Here is a 7,280-nt window from a genome sequence, read left to right as displayed (position 1 = left end):
GAATTGTACCTTTGCCATCTGACCCATTCTGGATCCCCTCTAGAATGCATAACTTTCGGAATTGGTGGTAAGGTAAGTACAATTATATTCCTTGTCTTATTTTTCATGACCTGTATCAGTCTGTTAAAGCTTTGTTTGATATCATCATCATTTCTCCGTTTCAGTAGATCATTCGTGCCAATCATTAACATTACCTGGTCTGATAACTTATTATAAGATTCCATTCTTTGTCTTAGCTGATCTATTGTTTGACCTGAAACACATAATCCAATGTGCCGTGTACCATCCTTTTCCACCTTCACGGGTTCACCTAAGATATTTTGTGAAAGTCTAAGCATCATGCTATCTCCTACTAATTGATTATTGTCAAGTATAGGAGTTAGAATGTCTGTTTCCATTGTGTTTCTATTATAGGCAAATCTATTCTTATTTGGAGGCTTTAATACATTATTAGCACCCATGTTACCTCCCCCAACATGAGTCCTCATCAGTTTTCCGCTTGGGAAACAACACCATTAGCTACTGTGGGAATCTTATCTGTTCCGCAATTGTAGCTCTTAACTCCAAGGTTTGTTTTGTCATAGTTCCTATGAAAATTAGTTCTTGCGTAATTTGATTTGCGAGAGTATGTATTCTCTTTATCTGCACTAGATGCTTGTTCCACAGCCACTTGAGCTACTTTAGCTTTAAAGTTTCGATTTTTCACACCATATTCTGAATTGCTCATCCTAAGTGGGATGTCTCTAAGCGATTCAAAATTCTCTATGGCTTGCAATGCTCTTTGCAATGTCTCAACATTATTTACCACAAAGTGCTCTCTGATCTTAAATGGCAAAAGCGTAGCCACTTGTGCAATCAAGTGTGCTTCCTCCGCATGAGGCTGGATGGATTTGAGCAATTTATAAGTCTTGTTTACAAATTTCTGTAAGTTACCATGAGCAGCTCTAGAAAATTGAGTATTCAGTATCCTAGTCAATGTGACACTCTTCCACCTAGAATTCTCATAGTGAGACAGAAAGGCCTTTTTAAAATCATGGTAAGTATTGAAGGAAGATTTATTCTGAGTGTACCAACTTTTTGCACAGTCTTTGAGTAACTTAGGTATATATTGCATGTAATCCTTTTCCTTGATATTGTAAATATCCATCATTTCCTCAACTTTCTCCAAAAATTCCGATGGCATACTGTCCATCGAGATTCCATCAAACTGCGGAAACTTGCACAATTCTTGTGGCTTTATGAAAGATTGTCGGTGCGCTAAAGAGTTGTCATATTGAGTACTAGTCGCAAAAGTTGCACTTTGAGAAGGACCATTTACATCACTCTTATTTATGTACTTATTATGATGCAAACAAGAATCACCTTTTACATAATCTTGGCGATGACCAGATGGTGTAACTCTACGGTCATTGGTAGAATCAAATAACTTTTCTTCTGAGCCAGATGACTCTGTTTCAGTATTAGTGGCTTTATCACATACCTTAGATACATGCCTGCGCACTACATCCTCATCAACACAACTATCAGAACTATTCACTACTGTGGGAACTTTTGCACGTTTTCTCTTTGTAAGAGTTCTTCTGCCAGCTGATTCTAACCTACACTGACTAATGGGTGACAACACTTCTTTAACCAATGTTAAAACTTCTAGCTTTACACCCATTATTTGTTCCTGCAGAACCTGGTCCTGAGAGTGATCACTATTCTCTAATTTGCAATCACTTGCCACAAGTCCGTGCATGGTGTGAATAAGTTCATTTGGCATCTTCCCTGCTGAGCCATCCTCTTCATTATGAAGCACTTTGTACTGAAATTGATCAGAATTCATCACTTGGTTAGGTTGAATTTGTGGAGAAGAAGCACCATCACAAACTGAAGGTTTAGGTAAACTTGAAAGAGAGGACAAAGTATTTGCTAAATGCTGTTTAGTTTCACACCATTCCTTTTGCATGTGTCTCATGTCAACATGCAGTCGCTCTGCCAAATCTGCATGTGCTTCTTGTACAGCACCAACCTGCTTACCCAAATTTTCCATCTTTTGTTCCACAACACAGGATACTGCAGAAATATCAGTATCCACTTTCATGGATAATGCTTTTATATGAGATTCCACTTTCTCTGTTCTTATTAAACACTCCTTCTTATATTGAGCAAGATCAATTCTAATTTCTTTTAATTGAACATCAGAAGTTTGCTGAAGAGTTGTCAGCCCAGATTTAAGCACCATCTGGCTAGCTTTCAGCTCTATCAATTGAGCATCAGTCTTTTCCTGATTAGCTTTGAGATCCTCCTGATTAGCTTTGAGATCCTCCTGATTAGCTTTGAGATCCTCCTGATTAGCTTTGAGCTCTGTTTGGCCATCTTTGATAGCATTGAGAGCAGCCATAACATCTGCCAAGCAGAAATCACCCTTTGGATCTGACATATTTAAAGGTAAAAACACCTAACCTCAGAAACCAGAACAAGAAGCAAAACAATACAAAGATTATTATAAGCTTGAACCTTTTCAACTAATCACCTAAGTCTCATAATCTTAAATATATAACGACTTTGTCAGTATAATTCAAACTCAGTATCAGCACAATAGGTAGCTATGGTGCTATGTTGAAAAGGAAATTTAAATTTACATATACTGATAACTTTATAATTATTATATTGATAAAAATGAAAAAAAACCAACTAGAAACAACAAAAATTACAATAGCATCAAATTATGCCTTTGTTTACAAGAACATTTATAAGATGTCAATGCTATACATAAAAAAAAAATATATCTTTGTTATCTCCTTCCAGGATGAAGCAAGTCTTTGTATTTACAATTCTGAGCTTCAGTTTTGTAAATTCATCATCTGATCAAATCACCTCCAAATGTAGAACATATAAGTGTCACTCTATGCAACCTTCCTCCAAGCACTCATTTGAGGAACTGTAACATTTACAAGCCTGCCCGTTAAGGAAGATGAAAACAGATACCTATTCACTGCTTCCAATTCAACATGGCATCTATTATACACATCAGTGTCATTCCACAACTTTCGATTCTTTATAAGATTATATCATATTCAAAGTTCATTCGAGTCATAAAAGGCTTCTATATAACTTAAACATCCAAGTTATTATAACATTGTCCAGTTTAATGCTTTAAAAGCAACAATTATTGTACAAATATAACACCATTCCATATTGCTAAATCTGTACTTATCTTTTTTCCATCCTGAGATCCCTTTTAAAGTCACAGACAACTAGTATTAGAGCAACTAGTTCAAGCCAGATTTTTTAGTATGAGTTATCTTCAATTGTTTTTTTTGTTTTATATTTTTGTCCATAAGTGCTTAACAGCTTGAATGTTTGTGTAGTAAATGTACATATTTGCTCTGTTACAGCTATTTTACTATGTATATCACAATATACTTATCTAATGATTACAATTACCATTTTTTGAATGTTGATACAAAATACCAAGTATGACATCATATTATACATTGAACAATTTTAAAGAGTTGACCTTTGTATATAAACCTTGATGCCAATGCAAATGTACATAATTTCAATAAATTTAATTATAAATTTGAATGTATGATATCTTTCTTGTCTGAAAGAACACATATGATTTAAAATATTTGTTTTTTATTTTGTCAGTCAAAAATAACTGTTATGAATATGAATTCAACATATTGCACAATTTGATAATTTTGTCATTATATACAAATTGGCTTTTTAAACATCATATTTAATAAAATTAGTTTAAATAATAATTTCAGACATTTAATTGCATTATATGAATAAATTTTGAGTAATCATTTGACTAAATTATTATAAATATTGCACAAATGTGAAACTTTGGACTTAGCCTAACCATTTTCAAATGTAGTTATGACAATGTATTATTTTTATTGTCATACAGTGAATGGAACAGATGGTAATCGGACAGGGCAATGTCTGGGTAATAAGGAGGATGCATCAGTATTTCCCAACAAAGGTGCAGTGTGTTGTCATGGGCCACATTTGGCCTCACGTTATCTGCTAAGTAGCAGACTCCTTTGCAATTCACAAAGGTGTGTGCCATGTTTTTCAGTTTCTTGTGAAATCACTTCAGCTGCTGAAAGTACACTGTTGCATCGATTATCAGCCATGTGGCAACCGTTTATGATGCACAATACTCTTAGCAGCAGGGTTGGCATTTTGCCTGTTTTTTTTTGTTTGTTTTTTAAAAAACTCAAGCTGAGTGGGTTTTCCATTTTTTAAAGTTTTTTTTAGGTAAAACCCAGGCAAAACTGGGTTTAATTGGGTTTTTTCAGGTTATGTTTAAAAATATATACTTTAAAAATTAAATACATTTTCCCCTGGTAGTAATGTATCGTTAATATTCAATTTGTATAGCTTTATTCCCTGTCCCATCTACGTATATCTGGAGGAGGCGAACGGAAACAAGTCTTTGCGCAAGTAGTGATGGAAAACGGCTCCACCAGTGAACACGTGAGAGGAAACTGGATTGCGTGGAAAGGGGGGTGGGGGTAAGTAACTACAGTTACCAGCCTTCATAGGAATGTGTGCTGCTTCACTTTGCCCACTCCATTTCCTTCTCTTCTCTGATGCTATGCACACCCTTGCTCCAGAAATAATTGTGACAGGGAATAGTTGACTGAATCAAAAACTATTTAACATTTCTGTTAACATAATCTGTTGTAAAATATTTGTCCAACAGTTTGATTCTACTCATCCAGGAGGGTGTAATAGTTAATGCTGTTGCTTTGTGATCAGTTTTCAGGGTTGCATTCACTGAGGAGGCACATACTTTGGTGTATCCAACAATCAGACTACTGGCGGGAAGGGGGTACAAAATATCTTATAACCAGTGCTTCTTTTTTCTGGCAGTCAACAACGCTACTATATACTGGCACCTTATTATAGGTCAGGACTAAGAACATTTTATTTCAACAAGAGAAATGCCTACGATGCCAGAGGTCCTGGATTCGAATACCAGTTTAGGCATGAGTATTCTTTGTGTGTCCCTTCAGCAATTTCATCATATCATCACTCATTCTCATCTTCGTGATTAGCCAAATGTGGCAATAAGGAGAAGTAAATACACCAAATCAATCAATCAAGCAAGAGAAATACACATGTGTGTGTGGACATATATATACTTGGACACATCATCAATTGTGAACTTAACACAATTTTGAGTTAAAAGAGGAAAACAAGGATGCACGTAAAATGTCGCTGCTTGGTAGATGGGGGAAGGGGACTGCTAAAACACAATCCTGCCTAGGGTGCCAAAATATCTAGCTACTAGCTAGCTCTTCAATACAATCAGGTTCATTATCAACAAATCTTAAAAAGTTAGTTATTTGCTCCATACGTGTGAAATCTTTGGTACAACTATTTTGACTTTCTTTTAACATAGCAATTTTGACTTTGTTGCACATTAATTGTACCATATAAGTTTGAATTTCAGGACTCGCATGATAACTGTGAATCTCATTTTGTTTTATACGTCTGAAATGTTATTGTAGAACCAAGTATTTGATGCAGTGGCGTAACAAAATCATCAGGCACATGCCCACAAGAAACAGATTCTAACAAAAATATTAAGTAATTACTTTGAATGCCTGGTTGGGACTACGTTTATATTAATAATTACACAAATCTAGCATTTACCTGTGAATTTTCATAGATTACAACTTATCTTTCTTTGACATGTGTGTGTTCAAAAGAAGAAAAGACAATAACTTACTTATCCCCTCCCCCTGTCCCTCTTAACAGAAACCTGACTTCTGGGCTGCGAATGATACTTTAACTTCACAACAACAAAATATCTTTCACATTCAACAGTGAGAATACAGAGTCTGCTAAATTTGGCCTGAATCATAGTACTATACCAAACTTCCAGAAGTTATTCTTAGGTTTTAATTTGAGACAGTTCTGTCGTGACTGTTACTGGAAGAGCAAGAAACAAATGGAAGGCAGTACAGAGAACACTGGAAACTAGTGTAGTCAAGGGAAAGAAGAAAAGTGAAAACAAAATGCTTTGAATTCATGAAAAGAATAAATGGATAAAAATTTCCAAGCAAGTCGTCATGAATTTTTGCGTAATTGTTTCATATGAGAAATAAGACAATATTTTTACTATTTTTTGGGCCCCCTTGGACTTACGACTCTGACTTGACGTATTCATCCTAATTATAACATAACATTAAACTAGTGGCCACTGAAATTAATCGAAAAAGAAGAAAAAACAGCTTCGCGGATAAAAGTGAGTACTAGTTTCTCCGTATTTATAGAATTTTAAGGCAGATAAAAAATAATGTTTTAATTTTATTGTCCACAAAAATACCTTTTTCATCTATTTTTCTCAATTCTGCTTATTTCATTTTTCGTATCAACCCCATGGGATGCGAGGTCCCAGGCAGTCGCTCACTTCGCCCACCTTTGCTACGCCACTGATAACAAATCAACTTGAATAGTGCTGGAACCATTCTTCCCAGGAAAAATGAAATAACTAACGTTTTTACAGTGAGACTTCTAATTTTATCAGTCAGGTTTCGTACTTTCTTCCCCCTGCAACGATACTCAAATTTAAGCATATGAAAGTATATGTTTTTCAAGATGCAGCACACTTTTAGTATTAGTGAATAGTCTGAACTTCAGTTTATGAAACAAAGTATTTTGTGAATGGAGTGTTTTACCAAAGTTGGAATGATATATGCTACAGCTACAAACACATTTCGGTACCAGTTAGATATGCCAGAGACACATTTAACTCGTTTATTTTGAAATAAAATTCATTTCTACTTACCTCATATGCATAGCGGAACATTTTTCAACTAGGGATTACTTTTTTTTCAATGAAAAAAGCATTATTTTTAACATTATAAGTATTTATTGGTTGTTGTTAATTGGCGGCCAAATTTTGACTCACGTTGTCTATCGTCAGCTGATATGCATTGTTTCCAAACTTATGAACCGATAAATGCCGCACAAACTATTCACAAAAGGTTTTTAAGCAAAAATTGATCCACAAACTATTCACGGAAGGTTAGGTTAGGTTCAGTTAGGTTAGACAAACAGAAAATTAAATTGGAAAAAAAATCTTGCTCACACGTCATCTTGTAAAACTACCGTGTGGTTGCTACACTGACAGGGGGTTACATAATCAAACGCATGGAACATTTGATTCACGTAGTCGACGGTAATGGTGGCACGATCTATCATGCAACGGAGATACATGAATGTCGAAAAATACCTTATTTACAGGCCGAATAACTTGCACAATTCGA

Source organism: Lepisma saccharinum, chromosome 22, assembly GCF_977018435.1.
Source record: "Lepisma saccharinum chromosome 22, izLepSacc3.1, whole genome shotgun sequence".
In the NCBI taxonomy this organism is placed as follows: domain Eukaryota; kingdom Metazoa; phylum Arthropoda; class Insecta; order Zygentoma; family Lepismatidae; genus Lepisma; species Lepisma saccharinum.
Note: the sequence above shows the minus strand (reverse complement) of the source record.